Source organism: Ovis canadensis, chromosome 14 (genome assembly GCF_042477335.2).
Source record: "Ovis canadensis isolate MfBH-ARS-UI-01 breed Bighorn chromosome 14, ARS-UI_OviCan_v2, whole genome shotgun sequence".
Classification (NCBI taxonomy): domain Eukaryota; kingdom Metazoa; phylum Chordata; class Mammalia; order Artiodactyla; family Bovidae; genus Ovis; species Ovis canadensis.
The window spans coordinates 46,258,733-46,281,225 of NC_091258.1; positions in this window are offsets into that span (position 1 = coordinate 46,258,733).

The following is a 22,493-nucleotide window of genomic DNA, read 5'->3' on the forward strand; positions in this document are numbered from 1 at the left end:
TCATGAACCTCCGTCCATAGTTCATCAGGCACTCTTTCTATCAGATCTAGTCTCTTAAATCTATTTCTCACTTCCATTGTATAATCATAAGGGATTTGATTTAGGTCCTACCTGAATGGCCTAGTGGTTTTCTCCACTTTCTTCAATTTCAGTCTGAATTTGGCAAAAAGGAGTTCATGATCTGAGCCACAGTCAGCTCCTGGTCTTGTTTTTGCTGACTGTATAGAGCTTCTCCATCTTTGGCTGCAAAGAATATAATCAACCTGATTTCAGTGTCCACCATCTGGTGATGTCCATGTCTACATCTGGGCCTGTACAAATACTCATACACATGTACTCCAAAAGGCTTTTGATAAGTTTGTAATAATTTAGTCAACTTTATGAATATAATTAAGCTTTCTCCACATGGCATGTTGGAAAGTCTGTACTTTACACAAAGGCCATAATCTAGAAAAAAATTATTTATTTTTCAGAATAGAAATCAGGTCGACAGGGCAACTGGGACATTTTGCTTGTCAGCAAAATAATTTTATTCTGAATTTATGAATTGATAATAAGCCACCTTCTCATAATGATTAATAGTAATTAACCTGTTAAAGCCCCATCGCTTCCCTGGCCATCTCTGGCTGACAGTCCTTAGAGACGGGACAGAATGCTGATGGTGAGCAGAGGTTTGCTTGGACTCCTGAGGTCCTATAAGGCAGAGAACACCATTTTTGTGTGGAGCTGTCACAGATACGATGCAGCCCCAGAGAATCACAAATAAACAAAAAAATGCATGCATGGGCCATCCTCGTGAGATGTTTTCACCCTACTAGGGATCACCGCAGCCAGCTCTACTGCTTAAACCTGTGTGGCTTTGGTCAAGTCTTTACCCATGTGAACCCAACCAACTACCTTCATCTTTAAAATAGATATCAGCAATTAATAGTCATAATCATAATTAATTAATGAAGAGTCCTGTGGGCTAGCACAGGACAAAAAGTGAGCTCTCTCGTCATGCAGTCAGCATCACATAAAGCTGTCTTCCAGATGAGCACTTGTCACACATCCTGACACTAACCCAGATCTGCGATGCTCCTCGCACTCTGCTGTTTTGGTCTCATTGCCGTTGATTTGACAGTATGAACCACAGCGATAGCTGGGGCGTGGTTTCTGGATTGGGAATTTAGCATGAGCTTTATCAAGGGGTGCCCTTAGAACCGACTCATGTGGCAGAGAGGAGAAAGAAGCAGGAATCCGCAGGGAGAAAAAAATGTAAAGCACGGTGACACATGCGGCTGACCTGAAGTTGAGACTGAAGCTGAAATGACCCCAGCAGAATAGTTCTGAGTCAGGATCAGTGGCCAGTGTCCTTATGCCCCTACAGTGACCAATCACAGGATGCGAGCTGCCCCAGGCAGTGTCATGACCTTGACCTGAGAGAATCCTTGAAGGGGCTGAGAGCTGAAGGTCACTGGCAGACAGCATTCCTAGCTTCAGTGGCCACCAGCCCTTTACTGGAGGGGGCACTGGGTGGCCTGTCGTATCTGTTGAGCCTTCACTCCATCCCAGACAAACTCTGCGGGGCTGGTGTCTGCTCTATCACACTTGATCTCCCTACAGCCCTGTCAGGTAGGCTCTAGGGTGCCTGCTCGTCACATCGTGAAAAGGAGTCTCCAGGTCTAAGAACCAGCAGGTTGTGCAACTGGCGATCGAGTTATCAATTTGCAATAATTCATTTGCACAAATCCAAGGGTTTGCAGTGAGCTGAGAATCAGCTGAAACAAACTATCCACTCTTTCTAGCTCTTCCCTGATTTTTACTTGGGGATTGGTTCAACTTTCCTCCCTTGCAGATTCCATTTCTTGGTAGAATTCATTTTAGCCCATGACTAAATAATAGAATTATTTGGGAAATAATCTTGACCTTATCTTTGTTCTCTGAGTGTCTGGCTAGCTCTGTGATCTAGAAGAAGTTATTTATCTTCACTCAACCTCTGTTTTTCTCATCTGTAATATGGAGATGATAGTAACAGGAAAAACATCAAATTTCTAAGATTAAAAAAAAAATGCATAGGTAGCACACTTACCTGCATGCCTGGTATATGATAAGGACTGAGTGTTTGCCAGTATATTATTTGCATGCGTCTCTAATAAAATGCATGTTAGCAATATCATTGTTTTTGTCCATGTCCATTGATTCTCTTGTTTGTAAGCATCTGGTTTATAAGGATAAAGTAGTATGATATTCACCTTAATATACTTAGGTCTTAGCATAATGCCTCATAGCAGCAGGTTTCCAATAAAAGGCTGGTAAATTGAATTATATTTCAACAAAGATAACAAGTTTTATCAGTTGTAAGTCATTAATACCTTTCATATTTGTTTGTTCATCTCCGTGTATCACCCTCGTTCAAGTTACCATTTCTTCCTTCTGATTTGAAATCAGACAGATCTGGGATCAAAATCTGGCTGGCATTTGTTACTTAACTAGTTTAAACCCTTATTTCTACATTGGTAAAATGGAAAGAGATAGAGTGCCTATTTCATGGGGTTGTAAGGAGAATTAAATAGGATAGGCAAACGGAGTAATTTATCCAGGACATGACACACAGCAAACCAACAGATGCTGGTTGCAATAATAGCAACAAGTACGGCCAGTGCCACCCTGGTCATTCTTCTTGTTGAGTTTAGTCTTGCCTCTTAGTCCTCTGTGGAGAGAAAAGCAGTAGAATGGCACAGTAGAAAGAGCATATACTTTGGAGCCTGATTACATCAAAAACTGTCTTAACCTTTGAACAAGTTACTGGTCTGCATCAGTCTTGCTTTTTTCATTTTGCAAATGGGAATAATAATGCATTTGTCTTAGAGTTTTCAAGGGTTAAAAGGAGTAATGCATCTGAAGCATTTCATATAGCTGCTAAGAGCTCATAAGCTCACATGAAATGTTAGCGCTGTGATTCATACTACTGGCACACATGTGAAACAACACACGTGAGCCTCGTGGAGTTACTGAAAGTGCTCGGGAACGCCCACACCGGACTCAGTGGACCCTCCACACCCCTCAGAGTCTTTGTGGATTCTGCTCCACCTTGGGTGAGACAAGAGACGCCTTGGCCCCACATCCCTCACAGTGCTCCAGAGAATGTTAGATGGCAGGGAAAAACCTCTGACAAAATCTGTTTTAATGAGACATCCCGTTAGCACCAACTGCTCCCAGGTCGAGCTGCCTGTGTTGGAGCAAGAACGCTAATGGACTAGGTGGCTGTGCCTCTCCGTCAGTCTGGGCTCTGGGTTTTTAATGAAGCAAGCAGGCCACACACCCAGATGGTTTTGGGGTGAGTGTATGTGTGTGCATGCACCTGTGTCTCCAATGGCAAACGGTTTTCATACTAAAAAGAGTGGAAAAAAAAAAACAAGAGAATGTGAAGGCTCACAACGTTCCCTGATTTGCATCAGTCAGAGGAAAACTGACCAAGACCTTCCTACACACGTGCAGATGACCCTCACATGGGGCAGAGGATTAAAAACCACACTGCTTTTCCAGGGGGCTAGCACACCCTCGAGAGCTCTAACAAAGGCTAGTGTCAGCTGCTTGACTTCTTAATGATGAATAATTCATATACATCAAAGCAGCCCTCAGAAATTATTTTTTCCTGCAGCCTCAAAGACAATGAAACAACAGCAAAAAGGCCAGAAGGGGAAAGCTTTTGCAAATCATAGCATCTCTACTATTTTTCTCCTCTACTCTAATATCTGTATTCTGAACTTGATTAAAATTAATTGCAATGTTATTTTATAAAAATAGGTTAAAATCCTTTGATTTGCTTCTTCTCCCAGATAATGGCCAACTCCTATTCAGCCTTCAAAGCCCAGCTCAAAAGTCACCACATTTTGAAGTCAATTCTGCCAGCCACCTTCCAAACAGAGTCAATCTAAACTTACTCCTTATGTAAACACCCTTCCTTTATTGCCGTCATTGCTGAGATCTTACTCCTTTAAATCGCGGGCTCAGACTTAGAACGTCTTAAAGTTAGGCACTCTGTCTCATGTTTCAGAACCACCAGCCCCTAACAGAGCCTGAAATTCAGTAGACATTCTGTAAATGCTCATGGAATTGAAATGACTTGAATTCTTGAAATAAATAAAGCACATACCGAAAGTAAAGAATTGGATAGCATCACCAACACAATGGACATGAATCTGAGCAAGCTCCAGGAGATAGTGAAGGGCAGGGAAGCCTGGTGTGTTGTCATCCATGGGGTCCCAAAGAGCTGGACTTGACTTAGCGACTGAACAGCAGCAGCAGCAGTCTGTATTAAATCTATGAAAACCAAACGTAGATGAAAAGAGTATCCCCCAAACCTCAAAAACATTCACTATTTGTTTTACCGTTGGTATTTATTAAGAACCCAAATCAAAGGATTAGAAATGCAGGAAGTTGGGGGAATCTATTTTGGGGGGCGGTTATCAGTATTCTTTAGGAAGGCAAGCATTTTAAAGAGAACCATTCATCAGAACTGAGATAAAATTAAAAATGGCAGAATCACAATCGAGGTTATTTTTATAGTCTCTCTTAAAACATAAACTCCTTAAACTCCCTTTCTTTTTGATCGTCATAAATGAAAATTTACTACAGGCGTACACACATCAAAATGCAGATGTTACCCACTTTTTATATTTCTCAACTGGCTGCTGCTTCAACAAAATACCACTTCAATATCAGAGGAGAACACATTTCTTTTGTGGAGTAAATGCTTGTCATCAAAGGAAAAAGATATATATTTTAAGCTAAAGTCTTTATTCACTGAATATATTATAATGGTATTATTTTCCTGATAGCAGGACAATAATAAAGGAAAAGTTTGGATTTTAAGATAGATCTCACACTCATGGACCTTATAGTCCAGCAAAGGTGAAAGATGTAATGAGATAATTGTTTTAAAATACATATTTTTTTATCCTTAATGTATGAATAGAGTTACGGTTTTGCAGAAGGTATGGTGACTGATTCTCTCTGGAAAGTTAGAATCTGCTTCAGGGAGGAGATGATTCTTAATCTGATTTTTAAGGGATATGTGAAGAGAGATTTTTCCAGTGGCAGAAAGGCAGCTGGAGCTGATCAGAAGAAGCTAGCAGTCATTTCGAAGATCTGGCGTTGTGGATGGCATTTATGGAAAATTCCATTCTGCTAGGGTATCTAATTCACGGTGAGGGATAAAGTAGGTAAGACTAGAGAAACCGGAAGTACCTACTGCTAAGACCCTTACATTACAGGTTAAGTGTTTGTGCTGCAAGTTGATCCTATCACCCTCTTGGGTACTAGAATGGGGAGCAAGAGTACGGGGAGCTCTTAGTCATTTCTTTGCAATGAATGAAATGATGAGAGTTTCAACCCACGGCTGTGGAATGGGATGTAGAAAGGTCAGGCTGTTGAAAGTGATCGACATCCTTCTGAGGTTGTTAAATGCATGAGAAGGTGGACAGGAGATTGAGGATGAGGAGTAAAGGATGATCGAATAGGGTTAACACAGTTTTTCATGAAATTAGTTATGTAATTTCCTGTAAGCTGGGAACATAGCCCAGTTCATTTCAAATGGATATATTGAAACCAAAGATAATAGGATAATTACAAATTGACAGATAATAAATATGGGGTGAAGGGGTGTGGGTAGGGAAGATAGCCTGGCCTACAGGGACTGGAAACAAATTGGTCTGCCTTTAACCATTGTTCCATCTATGTGTTGTCCAGTGTTTGCAGGAAAGTTATAATACAGCATCTTAAATGAGCTTTGAATAATGAGGCAGGGGAAACTGCCTCTTAGTTGCTCTTTCTCAGTCACTAAGTCAAGTCTGACTCTTTTTGCGACCCCATAGATTATCGTCCACTAGGCTCCTTTGTCCATGGGATTTCCCAGGCAAGAATACCGGGTGGGTTGCCATCACCTTCTCCAAAAGATCTTCCCAACCCCGGGTTCAAACCCAGGTCTCCTGCATTGGCAGGTGGATTCTTTGCCACTGAACCACCAGGGAAGCCCCTGCCTCTTATTCAGTTCAGTTCAGTTCAGTTCAGTTCAGTCGCTCAGTCGTGTCCAACTCTTTGCGACCCCATGAATCGCAGCACGCCAGGCCTCCCTGTCCATCACCAGCTCCTGGAGTTCACTCAGATTCACGTCCATCGAGTCAGTGATGCCATCCAGCCATCTCATTCTCTGTCGTCCCCTTCTCCTCCTGCCCCCAATCCCTCCTAGCATCAAAGTCTCTTCCAATGAGTCAACTCTTCGCATGAGGTGGCCAAAGTACTGGAGTTTCAGCTTCAGCATCATTCCTTCCAAAGAAATCCTAGGGCTGATCTCCTTCAGAATGGACTGGTCGGATCTCCTTGCAGTCCAAGGGACTCTCAAGAGTCTTCTCCAACACCACAGTTCAAAAGCATCAATTCTTCGGTGCTCAGCCTTCTTGACAGTCCAACTCTCACATCCATACATGACTACTGGAAACACCATAGCCTTGACTAGACGGACCTTAGTCAGCAAAGTAATGTCTCTGCTTTTGAATATGCTATCTAGGTTGATCATAACTTTTCTTCCAAGGAGTAAGCATCTTTTAATTTCATGGCTGCAGTCACCATCTGCAGTGATTTTGGAGCCCAGAAAAATAAAGTCTGACACTGTTTCCACTGTTTCCCCATCTATTTCCCATGGAGTGATGGGACCGGATGCCATGATCTTCATTTTCTGAATGTTGAGCTTTAAGCCAACATTTTCACTGTCCTCTTTCACTTTCATCAAGAGGCTTTTTAGTTCCTCTTCACTTTCTGCCATAAGGGTGGTGTCATCTGCATAGCTGAGGTTATTGATATTTCTCCTGGCAATCACGTGTAAATACCTGCCACTGGTTGAACATAGTGAATAAAGATTTCTAATTCTTATCAGAAAACTAAAAGTGTTTTGCTGCCACTTCCGAAACACAGCTGCTTGCTTTACACTCATTACCGTGTTAGCAGTTATTTATTGAGCACCTACTGGGTGTCAGATGCTGACCATGACACTGAGGATACAAGAGAGTGAGCAAAGACAGACTTGACCCCTGTTCCCATGGAATTTATAGTCTCCTGAGGAACGACAGACATTAACTGAATAATCACAGACTAAATAATGAATTAAAATTGAAATTAGATCTCAAAAGGGACGGAACAGATTTCTGCAAGTGCATGTAACTAGCATATGTGACCTAGACTGAGGGGTGGGTAAGACTCCCCCAAGAGAGTGAGACCTGAGCTGTGATCTAAAGTATATGAGAATGTGTTAGAGTCCCAGACAGAAGGAACCTTTGCCTGTACAAATGTCCAATGGCCCGAAGTGCTGAAAATTTTCTCTTGTGGCTGAGAGTACAGAGAACAGGTAAAAAGGGAAAGGGTCATTACTATTGAGAAGAGGCTAAAATTCAAGAAAGGGGGTGTATAGCGTTCTTGCTAAGATTTTAGGCTTTTTCTTTTCATTATCATCCTAAGAGCAGTGAGTTTCTGTTCACCAGTACGCTCCATTCTTTTGTGTGGGTATTTTTGTTTCCTTTTTTTTTTAATATTTATTTATTTGGCTATGCCAGGTCTTAGTTGCAGCATGCAAACTATTAGTTGCAGCACATGGAATCTAGTTCCTGACAAGGGGCCCCTGTGTTGGGACGTGGAGTCATATAGCCACTAAACCACCAGGGATGTCCCTGAAATTTGTTGCTTCAGTGTGCATATTACTTTCATTTTCTAACACTTCACAACAATATTTTTTGATCAGAGCTACATATCTGAGTCTGAGGAGAAAGCCAGAGATAGAGAAATAAATTAGAGAGATTTGCAGCTCTCCAGAAAACTATGGTTTACAAGAAAGGCAAGTAACCAGATAATTATGAAACAGTGTTGACAATGGTAGGGGAAAAAAGCTGGAAGGGCCTAATAGGGATAGGGTCCTCACCAAACCTCAGGGGCAAGGACAGATTTCCAGGTGTATAACACCTGAGCCCAAAGGATGAGTGGAAGTTTCCTAAAATACATAGAATAACAATTAATATATATTTAGTGCTTACTCTGTGCCAGGCACTCAGATAAGTGCTTTTCAAATATATTTAAGAAAACAAAAGCCATACAAGGTATGTTCTATTATTCTCCTCCTTTGAATATTCATTGGAAGGACTGATGCTGAAGCTGGAATTTCAATACTTTGGCCTCCTGGTGTGAAGAGCTGACTCATTGGAAAAGACCCTGATGCTGGGAAAGATTGAAGGCAGAAGGGGATGACAGAGGACAAGATGGTCGAAGGCATCACTGACTCAATGGGCATGAGTTTGAGCAAACTCTGGGAGATAGTGAAGGACAGGGAAGCCTGGTGCTTCCACGGTGTCACAAAGAGCTGCACACACCTGAGTGACTGAACAATGAACAACAACAAAAGGTGTAGAAACTGAGGATCAGGAAGTTCAAGCAATTATATTTTTTTAAGATTATACACCTGGGACATGGGAGAGTCGTGATTTTGACAAAATGCCTTGTGCTTTAGAGTAAGGGTTGGAGGCAGGGAGCTTAAATTGTAAATTTCATATTAAAATATTAAAACATGAGCTGTGTTGGTTTAGAATGATGACAACCTCTTTGAGAAATTTCTGAGGGCCCATAAGTGCAGCATCTTTGCCCAAATCTGTGGATGAGAGCATCAGCCAAAATAGCACTCATCTCCGCTCTTAAAGCAGTGGAGCCTTTTGTGTGATGGCAGCATCAGAGAGGAGTAATGCATGTGCATCAGAGAGCACATCAGTACTTAGACAATCAGAAAGGACCTGTTTGTATATCATTTGACTTTCCTTCTCTCCCCCTGTAATTACTTCATTTCAGTGAAATCACACTGTATTATGTTTAACAACTGGAACAGTCACTTGAGTGTGGATATTTTGCAAGTACCTTCCCAGCTTCCGATCTGGACTCGTAAGGAAGAACAAGAGGGATCACTTAGGGGTCCAGATAAACCATGTGGATGTGCCCAGTGGTCAGTGTTGGCACTTTAGTCCTGCCCTGGTTAACAGCCACCAGGCACCTGTTAGCAAATTCTGAGGCAGAACAATCATTGAGTAAAGCAGGGAAGAGATTGTAGGTTCTAAAGCAAAGAGGTTGGCCATGGGTGGGGAGAGAGGGCAGCAATATTCTGACTTCAGGCTGCAATCTTACCTCTTCTTTTGAAATTCAGCCCTTCCCTCTTAGGCCTTTCTGGAACAATGTAAACCTGTCTCCACCTAGTTACTTCCAAATGAAGAGACAAACGCATCCTGAAACTGCATGACAAAATGCAGGACCCGAATTGTCCCGATGCTTCCTGCAGATTTGAAATTCCAGCCTGTGGTTCATTCCCATGTGTTTCTTGTTCACGCCACACATATGTGATCAATCAGAGGTATATGGTGGTCCATGAGCTTGCTCTCTGTAAAACACATCCCTACAAGGAGGTGGCAGAGCCCTGAGTACAAACAGGGACTTGTGAGGCAGAACTTCAGACGTTTAGCCCTGGAAGCGATCTTGAAGACCGTCCTCCAGGCCCTGTTGTTTTGGTTCATAAGGGGTCTTGGGTCCAGTTGGAGTGGGGAGGCACGTGAGGTGTCCATGCTTGCAGGATGAGAACACTGGCTTCCAGACCTCAAGCCACTGTTGTTGCAGCTATGTAGCACTGATCTAAAATAGATTTGCCTTTCATACTTAGGCTGTAGGTCCCTTTCCTTCCTCATCAAAGGCATAATCCATCATCATTTGCAAGGCATTCATTTTAAGAAGTAGGAAATGAAATTCCCCAATGTCGTTACAATTTTAATTTGCCAGGAACCACAGATTTGGGAAGCAGAACCTCTAAAGAAGAAGGTCACCAAAATGCATGCTGGGAGTCAACCCTGCTTCCCAAACTCACAGTGAGTCTAGAGCAGTGGTCTGCAACCTTTTCTCCGTACAAGTCCAGAAAGTAAGTATCTTAGGCTTTGTGAACTGTATTACAGCAGTGACACAACTGCTGTCATAGAGAGAACTCTGCCATAGACGATACCTACAGGAATGGCTGTGGCTATGTTCCAGTAGCGGGTTAGTCGCTGACTCATGTCCGACTCTTGCAACCCCACGGACTGTAGCCCACCAAGCTCCTCTGTCCATTGGATTTCCCAGGCAAGAATACTGGAGTGGGTTGCCATTTCCTTCTCCAGGGGATCTTCCCAACCCGGGGATTGAACCTGGTTCTCTGAACTACAGGCAGATTCTTTACTGACTGAGTTACCAGGGAAGCCCATGTTCCAAAAGAACTATTCATAGACACTGAAATTTGAATTTCATATACTTTTCACATGACAACAAAATCTTGTTCTTATATATTTTTTTTAATTTTTTAAAGCAATTAAAGATGTAAAAATTTTTCTTAGCTCACAGCTATCCAAAAACAGATGGTGGACTGAGTTTGTCCTTTGTACCATAGCTGGCTGGTCCATGGTGCAGAGTAAGATAGCTGTAAGTCTTCCTCAGCATGGTTTGTACTATTAGGAAATCTATATTTGGCTACTGAAGAATTCTTTTAAGCACAAATCCTGTTTTTCATTGCATTCCATGAAAAACACAATCTAGATGTTCCCTTTTAGAGAAATCTCCAAAATATTTAAAGGTACAGAGTAAATGTATTCCTTCTCCCCTGGATTATTTGTTTTTAGTTTCCAATGACCTTGCATGTGTGCCAAGTCACTTCAGTCACGTATGACTCTTTGCAACCCTATGGACAGTAGCCCACCGGGCCCCTCTATCCATAGGATTTCCCAGGTATGAATACTGGAGTGGGTTGCCGTGCACTTCTCCAGATGATCTTCCCAACCCAGGGATCGAACCTGCGTCTGTTGCATCTCCTGTGTTGGCAGACAGGTTCTTTACCACTAGCGCCATCAGGGTCCTCTTCAAAAGAGTACTATGTTTTATTTGTCTTTAAATCACTGATATGTGGCAAACTACCAAGCCCATATAATCAGCATCTCATAAAGGATGCTTTGGGTGGATTCTTTATTCTTTGGGTAGAATAAATTCTTTTCCAATACCCTCTTTAGGATACTTCAGTTTTTCCCTCTCACTGTAGACTTTATGATTCCAAGCTTGGTTTCAGTGCTTTTGTAAATTTTCTTTCATTTCTTCATTCATTTAATAAATACCATGTGAGCACCTCCAAGGTGGCATTCAAGGCTCTCTGTGGTCTGACATGATCGAGATAAGATCCTGGTCTCATCTTATGATGTGTGTCCACAACATTCATTCATTTGTTCAATGAATATTCCACGAATAGTGACAATCCAGAGTGAGCCAGTGGCTATCCCAGCTTCTGAGAACAAGTCAGTTAGAATTCCTATCTTTGTAGAGCTTTCAGCCTGGCGAGGATACTATTAAAAACACTCACAAACAACGAATGGCTCACATGTTTGACAAAAGCTAGGAAGGTGCAGGGCAGAGCACTGTGGGTTGATGTTTGCTTTACACTCCAGTCACACTAGACATTATTCAGGACCCAACACAGCCTTAGTTTCCCATGCTGAGCCCTCTTCCTGCTCCTCACATTCTGGTTGACTCCAGCTTCCCACACTCCATGGTCCCATGATGAGCCCTTTCCCTTAAAACTGGCCTCCAACTCCAGCTCCCCAAGCTGAGTTAGCTGCACTCCCTGCCATGCTGCCCTGGAACATTGGTCTTCTCTGATTGATCGCTGTATTTACATCTCTATATTGTATTAGAATTGAGCCCTTTGGGTGCTGGCACACCTTGTTCAGCATTCTCAGCCACCGTTCCAGTTGCCCAGCACAGCGTCAGGCTCAGCAGATAAGCAACGCTGAACATACATATGAATAAATGAATAAGATCATGCACACCTTGTGGCTGTGGGCCAGGTTTACCATGCCTGGAAAGTTGCTCACAGGAAAGCTTATATTATGCATTAAAAGCAGGTCAGCCCTTTTCAGATATTTTCTACTCCTCTCCCCAACCCCCATCCCCAGCACACTCACATCTCAGTTTCAAAGCAACTTCATTTTCAATTTCTCCTTTATTTGAGAAACCTCACTATTATGGAGGCAGGTCAAGTTGTCTTGCTTTCATTATTTTAGTTAAGGACTCTGACATCCTCCCTTTTTTCTTCAGTCTGACTCTGCTTAGCAATTCCAGGAGGTAAGTCCCCTCTTATCTGGAAGGGAACTATGAAGGCAGCAACTTGCTGCAACTCAACCAATCTGCAGAGTCGAGCAGAATCCCCTTAAAAGATCACTCTCCATCAAGGGATGACACCATTTAACCTCAAATAACTCATGTGTTAAGGTCAAGCCTTCTTGTTTACTAACATGAACTGATACTTTATCAATTATGTAAATACAAACCAGTGACGTCCCTTGGCAATTTTTGGAATTAGTATTAAAATCCTGACGAGTGAGATGTCATCCAGACCCATATTATCCTCCTGGCAGGAGATGTTGCCAAGTGATCATATTTTGTTTTCTGTTCTCTGTTTTATAAGATTGAATAAAAATCCCTCCATAATTTACTGAAAGTGGGATAAAGACAAAATACATGTCTGGATTCTTCAGGTTGCCCCTTAGGGCTGTTTTTTTTAATGAAAAAAATAGTGAAAAATATTTAAGAGAGGATATATAAGCCACAAATCTTCCTATTTCTCAGTGGGAGTTTCCCGCCTGGAGAGAGCAGGCAACACACCCAAGGTTCCATGGAAAATGGGAGGGTGGGCAGCAGTCTGAGGGGCACAACTTTGAACTTGGATCTAAACGCAGGTCTATTTCTGTATAATCGCAAGGAATTTTGTTGTTGCTCCATTGCTAAGTCATGCCTGACTTTCTGCAACCCCATGATGGCAACTACAGCATGCCAGGCTTCCCTGTCCTTCACCATCTCCCAGAGTTTTCTCAAACTCTTATCCATTGAGTTGCTGATGCCATCCAACCATCTCATCATCCTCTGTCACCCCTTCTCCTCCCACCCTCAATCTTTCCCAGCATCAGGGTCTTTTCAAATGAGTTGACTCTTCCCATCATGTGGCCAAAGTATTGGAGCTTCAGCTTCAGCATCAGTACTTCCAGTGAATATTCAGGGTTGATTTCCTTAAGAATTGACTGGTTTGATCTCCTTGCAGTTTAAGGGACTCTCAAGAGCACCACAATTCAAAAGCATCAATTCTTCAGCATTCAGCCTTCTTTATGGTCCAACTCTCACATTCATACATCAGTTCAGTTCAGTTCAGTTCAGTCACTCAGTCGTGTCCGACTCTTCACAACCCCATGAATCGCAGCACGCCAGGCCTCCCTGTCCATCACCATCTCCCAGAGTTTACTCAAACTCATGTCCATCGAGTCGGTGATACCATCCAGCCATCTCATCCTCTGACATCTCCTTCTCCTCCTGCCCTCAATCCCCCTCAGAATCAGGGTCTTTTCCAATGCGTCAACTCTTTGCATGAGATGGCCAAAGTATTGGAGTTTCAGCTTCAACATCAGTCCTTCCAAGAACACCCAGGACTGATCTTCTTTAGGATGGACTGGTTGGATCTCCTTGCAGCCCAAGGGACTCTCAAGAGTCTTCTCCAACACCACAGTTCAAAAGTGTCAATAAAACCTTTGTTGGCAAAGTAATGTCTCTGCTTTTCAATATGCTATCTAGGTTGGTCATAACTTTCATACATAGCTACTGGAAAAAACATAGCTTTGACTATACAGACCTTTGTAGGCACAGTGATGTCTCTGCTTTCTAACACACTGTCGAGGTTTGTCGTGGGTTTCCCAGGTGGCTCAGATGGTAAAGAATTTGCTTGTAATGCAGGAGACCCAGGTTCAATCCCTGGATGGGGAAGATCCCCTGGAGAAGGGAATGGGCAATCCACTCCAGTATTCTTGCCTGGAGAATTCCAGGAGGTTTGCCATAGCTTTTCTTCCAAGGAATTTACCTAGTCTCTAAAAGACTTGTCTTCTCCATGCATAAAAGGGACACATGCCTCACTCCAGCAGAAACAATTGTGAATGTTACACAAAGTGGTTCATAGTGTGATTCAGAGTGCTTGGTGCCAGGAATAAAGGAAACGGTCAGTAAATATTAGCTAACATCGGTTTCATTTCCACAGCCAGATGTTTCAGCATTTCGTGATTTCCAGGCCAATTTCAGTGTTTCATGATTTCTAGTCCAATTTCAGTGTTCTTTTGAATTTTCTTTTTTTTTTTCATTCATTTATGTGTTCAGTGCATATTTGTTAAGCATCTACAAGCTGCGTGGAGCTCTGCTACGTCACAGAGGAGGACGTGATGAATGGACAAAGCACAGCCCCTCTTCTCACGAAGCCTACCTCAACCCCCCACAGACAAATACATCATTTTTCAATCTAGACATTCAAACAGTCTCAAGCTTTCTCTGATATGAGCAATTAGGCTGCCAAGAGTTCTCCTTCTGTGCTTGGCACATAATAGTTGCTCAGTAAATGCCAATTGAATGCGTAAATGTCAGTTGAATGCAGAGATGGTTAATGGCAATGCATGTCTCATATTCTCAAACACTGGGGGATGAGTCAGAGGCTGTAGGCCCTTTTTTAATGGTTTTTGAGAGATTGTGTTGTGTATGCATGCATGTGCTTTGCTTAATTTACTCTCAAAGAAAATATCCTGTGGAGATTTTAGCATGTTAGATTCAAATTCTGAAACTAAACTTTATACCCAGTTGTCATGGCAACTGTGTTATTGAGATAATTAGATACTAACCTGAGTGTTAGCAAGGGCCAGTCATTTCTAGAGAGGACTTCAATTGGAAAGAGATTGCTGTTGAACTTCAGATCCTCTCCCTCCCAGTCACCCCTTTCAGAAGGAGAGCCAGAACCCATCAGCCCTTCTGTATTAGTTTGTTAGCACTATCATAACACAAGCTTCGTGGCCTAAAAACAACAGAAATGTATTGTCTTTCTTTTCTGGAAGCTTGATGTCCAAAGCCAAGGTGTCAGCGAGCTTGGTTCTCTGTGTGGTCTGTGGGCGAAGGACAGCTGCAGGCCTCTCTCGGGCTTATCGCTGGTCGTCCTTGTGTCTCCGTCGCCTTCTCCCTACTGCCCATCGTCTGCAGTCTGTGAGCTGCACGCTCAGTTGTGTCTGGCTCTCTGCAACCCCATATGGACTATAGCCCGCCAGGATTCCTCTGTCCCTGGGATTCTTCAGGCAAGAATTCTGCAGTGGGTAGCCATTTCCTCCTCCAGAGGGTCTTCCCGACCCAGGGATGGAACCTGCTTCTTCTGCCTCTCCTGCATTGGCAGGCAGATTCTTTACTGCTGAGTCACCTGGAAGCCCTCCCTCTATATGTATCTCTGTCCAAATTCCAAGGATTTGGAATACAGGGATACCAGTCAGATTGGATTAGGGTCCACCCTCATGATTTCATTTTAACTTGATGACCTCTGTGAAGGCCTTATCTCCAAATCAGATCACATTCAGAGGTGATGGGGTAGAACTTCAGTGGGTAAATTTTAGGGGAACACAGTTCAGTCTTTAACCCCTATTCACCACAGGGGAAACTGGATCTTTCTTAGCCCTGCTGTATGTGACTCCTGAGGCATTAGAAAGATGTGGTCAGCAGTCCCACTGTATATAGAAAAGAGAAGTGAGGCCCACAGAGGCGAAGCTACTTGCATCATGTCAGCTAACCGAGGGATTTGGAATGTCTTCATTGCATAGGGTACCCCAAAATCCTAATGCCTGTTTTTTATCCCATCATGTCCAGGTGTTTCATGTTTCTTTCATGAGATGAGCAGAATCTCAAGCCGAGGAAGAGCTTTGGTGATTTTAGGGCTCAATCCATTAGGGGTTGAGCAAAGTCTTCCAGATTCCCCCAATATTAACTTAAAATCAGTTTTGCAGAACCCTGGCAGACCCGGCAATAAAAGAGATCCAAGGCCTACTTACCTTCCAGGCACAGTGAACCTATATGACTGCCAAAGCTGTCGTTTTCTTCCCTTCTAAAAATGAATGTTAATTTCCACACTAAGACCTTCCACAGGCTTAGTTTGTAAGGCTAATAACAGTTCACATAAGAACAAGGGGAATGTCATCTTGCTTTGATGTATGATCACAAAAAAGGGCTATCTTTAAAATTCCCTTCAAAGGGGGTGATGTTTATGAGTCCACTTTCAGTGAGGGATATAAAGGGATTTGTCAAACTCTGATGCGACTTCAGTGATGCAGAAAAGCCACAGCCCAGTTCACTGAGCCAGCGTCAAAGCACGCTCACGCAATGCACGGTGCTGCTCTCTGCCCATTGCACCAGCCCTGGGGCTCAGAGCTGCCCTGGCCTCCTGGGTCTCTTAGGATGTCCAGGCCATCATTTCCTTCTCTTCTTGCTTATTAATTAATTGATTTGTTTGGCTCTTGTGGTCTTGATTTGAAAAGTGAAGAATACAATGGGGAGACTTCTCACCAACATTATCAATCACCTCCCTGGCTAGCCCTTGACACCAGAAATACCGAAGATATTGAGTAGCCTGGGATATCATTGGTTTCCTTTCCAAATCAATGGAAAACAGGTGATTGGACTTGACTTCCTAATAAAGGCTGCCTTCAGAGCATCTGGGTTTTGTCTGCAGAAAAAGTTGTCAGCATTAGAGTTTGTAACCACATCATTCAAAGGTAGGAGAAGAATAAAATGTCTTTGTTTTTATGTGTCAGTTACTGGTGGCCTAGGCATCCCTGGTGGCTCAGTTAGTAAAGAATCCTCCTGCAGGGCACAAGACCTGGATTAAATCCCTGGGTCTGGAAGATTCCCTGGAAAAGGCAATGGCAACCCACTCCAGTATTCTTGCCTGGGAAATCCCATGGACAGAGGAGCCTGATGGGCTAGAGTCCATGCGATTAAAAGAGTCAGACATGACTTAGCGACTGAGCATACACACGGGTGGCCTGATATATAGTTTGAGCTGTTTCATATTATATCTAGATTTTAAATTAGGTTTTGTATACCCATTTCACTGATGAGAAAATAGAGGCTCGGGGGAATTAAATAATTTTGTCTTAATTTGTGCAACTCATTTATGCTCCAAAGCATAGATTCAAACCCAGACAGACTGATTTTTTCTACTCCACTGTGATCCCACTCATTAAAGGATGTTCATATTAACCTATACATACGCTTATTCATAGGTCTGGTGACTAGTTACTGCCTTTGTGCTTCTAAAATAATTTACTTTAACCATGATGAAATGGACCAGTTCTATCGAAAAACCTAGAAGAGATATAGTCCCACAAGTTTGATGACTCTTTGTTAGATTTTCTCATTCAGGATGAGGTTTACTGTTACTCACTTTAGACTCTTCAAGAAGTTCTGTGAATGTAATCTTCTCCATGAAGAAAGCTTGAAAATCCGACAACTAGAGTCTTATGGCCTTGGCTGGCATTTAACTTCTGGCAGAGAGTGGTGGGCTGGAAAAAGCACAGCCTGTGGATAGTGAAAGCTGAGCTCTGTGTTCTCCTCCAGTCTTTGCTTGTTTGTATGACCTTTAGTAACTTGCTCAAGTCACAAGATGCCGTTTGTAAAATGAGTTAAAAAAAAAAAAAGGTATGCTATTTAAGAGCACATGAGTGAAGAAACGTGTAGAGCTAATGTTAATTGCTCAGTTGTATCTGACTCTTTGAGACCCCAGGGACTGTAGCCCACCATGCTCCTCTGTCCATGGGATTCTCCAGACAAGGATACTGGAGTGGGTTGCCACTTCCTCTTCCAGGGGATCTTTCTGACCCAGGGGTCAAACCTGGGTCTCCTGCATTGCAGGCAGATTCTTTACAGTCTGAGCTACCAGGGAAGCCTGAATGCATGTGTGCCTCCCCCTATATGTTGTATAAGTATTAATAGGTTTAATTATTATGGTCAATAATCATTGGAACCCTATTAAAAATCAGCTTATGTCCTACAGCTCTTATGGACTTCAAGTACTAAAAGTATTCTTATTTAACAATTAAGATGATTGTATGTCACAGAGATTAAAAGAATTTCCATAGTCCCACAATGGGGAAGTTACAAATTTAGCTCAAGAGTGTCTGACTTAAAATCCATATTCCTTCTAAAATATATATCCCTCCATCTAGGCTCATTTGAAACATTTTACCATGATTCATATTGACGCAACATAAAACTTGAAGTTGAATCTAGAGGAAGCTCAGTAGATGATCCAACCTTCTAATGGGGTTTCTGTAAAGGACAATTAAATTTCAGAGGTGCTTGTCTGTCGCTGGTATACACAGCCAGGCAAACAGATAGAGGTCCTGGGCTTCCAGTGGTTCCCTGAACTTGAAGGTGCCCAAGAAGAGTGGGACAAGCAATCACCAGCTTCAGATACAGCATTTGTTTCCATTCTCATAGGTAGAATGAGATAGTCCATCACCAACCATCCCACCTGCCTTGAAAATGTGGCTTGTTAGCCAGACACCTGCTACACAAATTTTCCAGCTCCCATTTGACTACAGCTCCACTTTTCTGGCTGTGATTTCCTGCCAGGGAAGCCTGATGACTTGACCTAAGCAAACAATTGTGACCACTGTCTACCTTTGCTACACCGGGTTGAGTCCTCCTTTAAAAGGCAGGCTGTTTTTGGCATCCTCTTTTAGTTACTGTGTTCTATTTCTTTTCCTTTTTAGGCAAATCATTTATGGCAAAAGAAAACCAAACCGAAGCATCTCATACCCATTTCTGGAAAGAGGAGGCCTCAAATAGTTTGTGAATAAATAAATGTGGGTTAAAGGTGGAGGATAGTTCCCATCACCAGATCAGAACCACTCACAGGAATCTCTTCAAATGTATTTCCATGATTCTAAAATTATCTCTCCCTATTTTCATGCATGCTAGTCCTTGCCAGATGCATATACTCTTCTCATTTTATACTGAAACTGGACTGTTTCCTTCATAATCAAAAATTAAGCACCTACTAAGGGCCACCTACTAAGGGCCAGATAAGGAGAAGGCAATGGCACCCCACTCCAGTACTCTTGCCTGGAAAATCCCATGGATGGAGGAGCCTGGTGGGCTGCAGTCCGTGGGGTCGCTAAGAGTCAGACACAACTGAGTGACTTCACTTTCACTTTTCACTTTCATGCATTGGAGAAGGAAATGGCAACCCACTCCAGTGTTCTTGCCTTGAGAATCCCAGGGATGGGGGAGCCTGATGGGCTGCCGTCTATGGGGTCGCACAGAGTCGGACACGACTGACGTGACTTAGCAGCAGCAGCAGCAGCAGCAAGGACCAGATAGAGTGATAAGTGGAAGAGAGGCTCTGCCAACTGCAAGTTCATGGTGTGAAGGACAAATGTGGAAAATAGGCTAATACAGTGTATTGTAAAGAATCACCACCACCTCTTCTGGTGGGAGGGACATGTGCATTGCATCTTCAGTTCATGTCGTTCAACATTTTATCTTTCTGTCACATTTCACATTTCAGTTCATTCTACAACTGACTTATCTCCCTTAAATTAAATACTGTACCAAGTATATATATATATATATATACATATATATATATTTTTTTTTTGCCAACCTCTCCCAACCTACTAATTCAGAAGTTGTCAAGGGTTCTCTATCACCGTAGAATCAATAGATCTAAGGGTGTCCTGGATGCTCGAGGCCCATGCTCTGTACCAAGTCTTATCTCCCACCATCCCCTCCAGCTCTGCCTTCTGCACAAGCTTGGTTTCATCACTGTCCTCATGCTCACTGGAAAACTCATTCTCACTCATAACCTTTGCTTTTGCTGCTGCTTTCGCCTCCGATGTCCTCCAGCTGTGAATCCTTAAACTTCACTGAAGCCCTAGCTCTGGACTCAACTCTTTCTAGATCTTCCCCCACTGAACTCATGAAATTTTAGAGTTTTCTGAATCATCTGTGGTCACATGCACCCGAGTTTGGTAGTTTCCATTGCTCATCACTGAGATGATGAGTAATACCATCCCCACTCAATATTCAGTAAAGAGTGACCCCAGTATTTTCAGGAAGGTGCACTCATTGTTGAATTAGTCTCATCTCTAGAAATTTCTTTTGAGGCATCCCAGTTAATTCTATGGAACAACCTTCCCACTGGTTCTGCTCCGCCTTGTGGGAGAGAAGAACAATGCCATCGCATTTTCATCTTTTCATCTCCTACCCTTCATATGACTGAAGGGAGCCGTTCTTCTACCCTTATCATGTTGCTCAGATCTCTCCTCCACCCTGAATTTCTCAATATCTTCATCCTCCTGGGGAAATGCTGGGCTCTCTGAGTGCTGCATTCACACACGGTACCCCAGGGCAGCATAGAAACCTCAGCGCAGTCCTTTTCATAGAAGGTGGCTCATCCACCTATCTTCTTCTTCTATGCAGACTAAGTTCATAATTGTGTTTTTTAACAGCTATTTCCTTTTAGCACTTCTGAGACCAAGATCACTAAGAGCCTACTCTTTCTGCAGAGACTGCCTCTTAGACAAACCCTCTCTAGCCAGTTCTTGGAGAGTAGAATTTAAACATGATCAACATAAGTCTATGCAGTTTCTACCCTGCCATACTCTGCCTCCCCAGAATAGTTTGCCTGCTTCACTAGGGTTCTAAATGATGAAAATCTCAAAAGCATGAGCAAAAATCACAGGTACTGAGAATTGGTTTGAAATATACAAACATCGTCTGATTCCACTCAGCCAAACTGTCAGGAGTGCATTATGTTTTACATGTCAGCATAATAATAGTTAATAATGATGCTTTGTATTTACCCACTGCCTTTCCTTCACAGGCATTGGCAGAGGTAAAGTAAATCTAACATCGATATTAAAATATAAACCCCTGAATTAACACCAGCATGACACCACCACCACCCCAAACCAGAAAGCATAATACAAGGCTCTCTGACAGCCTGGAAATGAATGGTTTTGCAAAGCATGAAAATTTGGCCTGTAGAATGACAAGAAAGTAATATGTCACTGGTGGCTAGTTCTACCTCCTACCCTCAGGGTGGGTGTTGGTTTAATTCTGACTTTGGAGAAAAGTAGAGAAGTGAAAGGCATAAAAAACAGTGAAGTTCGGGCAAGCTTGCCATCTGGGAGAAAAGAAGCTGAGAGTAGCAGGTTGGCTGCCTGAACAGAGGAGAAGGGACACATTGCAAGTGAATTTTGAGACTCAGCCTGCCTTCCTATGAGAGTGCAAAGCCACGGTGCATCTCTCCTTCCTAAAGGTACGGGTGAAATAGACATCAGTCTCCAGGGCTTTGGACATAAAGTAATGATTTCTGGGGAATGTAGACAGTTACTATGCCCCACAGATATCAGTGGAATCAGGTTAAGACTGAAGAAAACAGCAGGATTAAGGGAAGAGCTGACATCTGCAGAAGAGAGTTATTAGGCATAAATTAGTATATGTAAACACCTCGTCTGAAACACTGCATCAATTACCATAAAAGTAATTTATGGATGAGCCATTTTAAGGAGTAATCATGCCTTAAGCACAAGGAACAAAGTTCTAATGGTAACGTTTTAAACATAAACAGCAGACCAAACTGAGAGAAAATAAAGTATAGAACTTAATTATGTTTTTCTATCTATGCAAGTAAACCATGGTTTTTTTGGTGCAAAAATAATATAATATATTAAAAAATTAACCAATATTTCTAATGTCAGAAAATAAAATATGATTTTATTTTTTCCCCTCACTCACTCTCAACCGCCCCAGCTCCCAAATTTGTCTAGCACTTAACTGAAGGAGACAGCATTAGGTAGCATCACCAACACAATGAACATGAATATGGGCAAACTCTGGGAGATGGTGCAGGACAGGGAAGCCCAGTGTGCTGCAGTCCTTGGGGTCGCAAACAGTCAGACACGAGTTAGCAACTGAACAACAACATCAACAAGTGTAGAAAGAAATAAACATGCAATTCCTAAATAGTCTCTGCCCTCAAGGAACCAGTAGACTCATCAGGGAGATAATGCACCAACATCAGTAACCAAAGTCTAAGGGGAAAGGGGCCTGATGACACAATGTGAACGTACAGGACTCTCTAGAGTCATTGGAAGGACAGTCTCACTGGGGAGTGGGATCAATCAGGGACGATCTTGAAGATACAGAAAGAGCACCCTCAGCTATATAAACATCCACAGCAAAGATACCTGAAAAGAACAGAAGATAGAGTATTGCTGGTCTAGAATACAGGGCAGTGTGACTACCACTGTTTAATGGCACATTCCATGGTAAAGACTGTCAGTGTGCTCATAGCTGTCTCTTTGAGTTTTAATCCTCACAATGATACTATCTGGCAATATTCAATCTGTCATTATAGCTAACTTTTATTAAGCAGTTGCTATATGATTACATTTGTGCCAAGTGCTTTACACTTTGTACTGGGTTGATCATAAAGGCCGGCCCCAGTTATTGGCCTCCCCTTAGCCAGGTCCCCTTCTGTAAGTCTCAGACCCCCTTCTCTTTGACTTTGGGCTTGC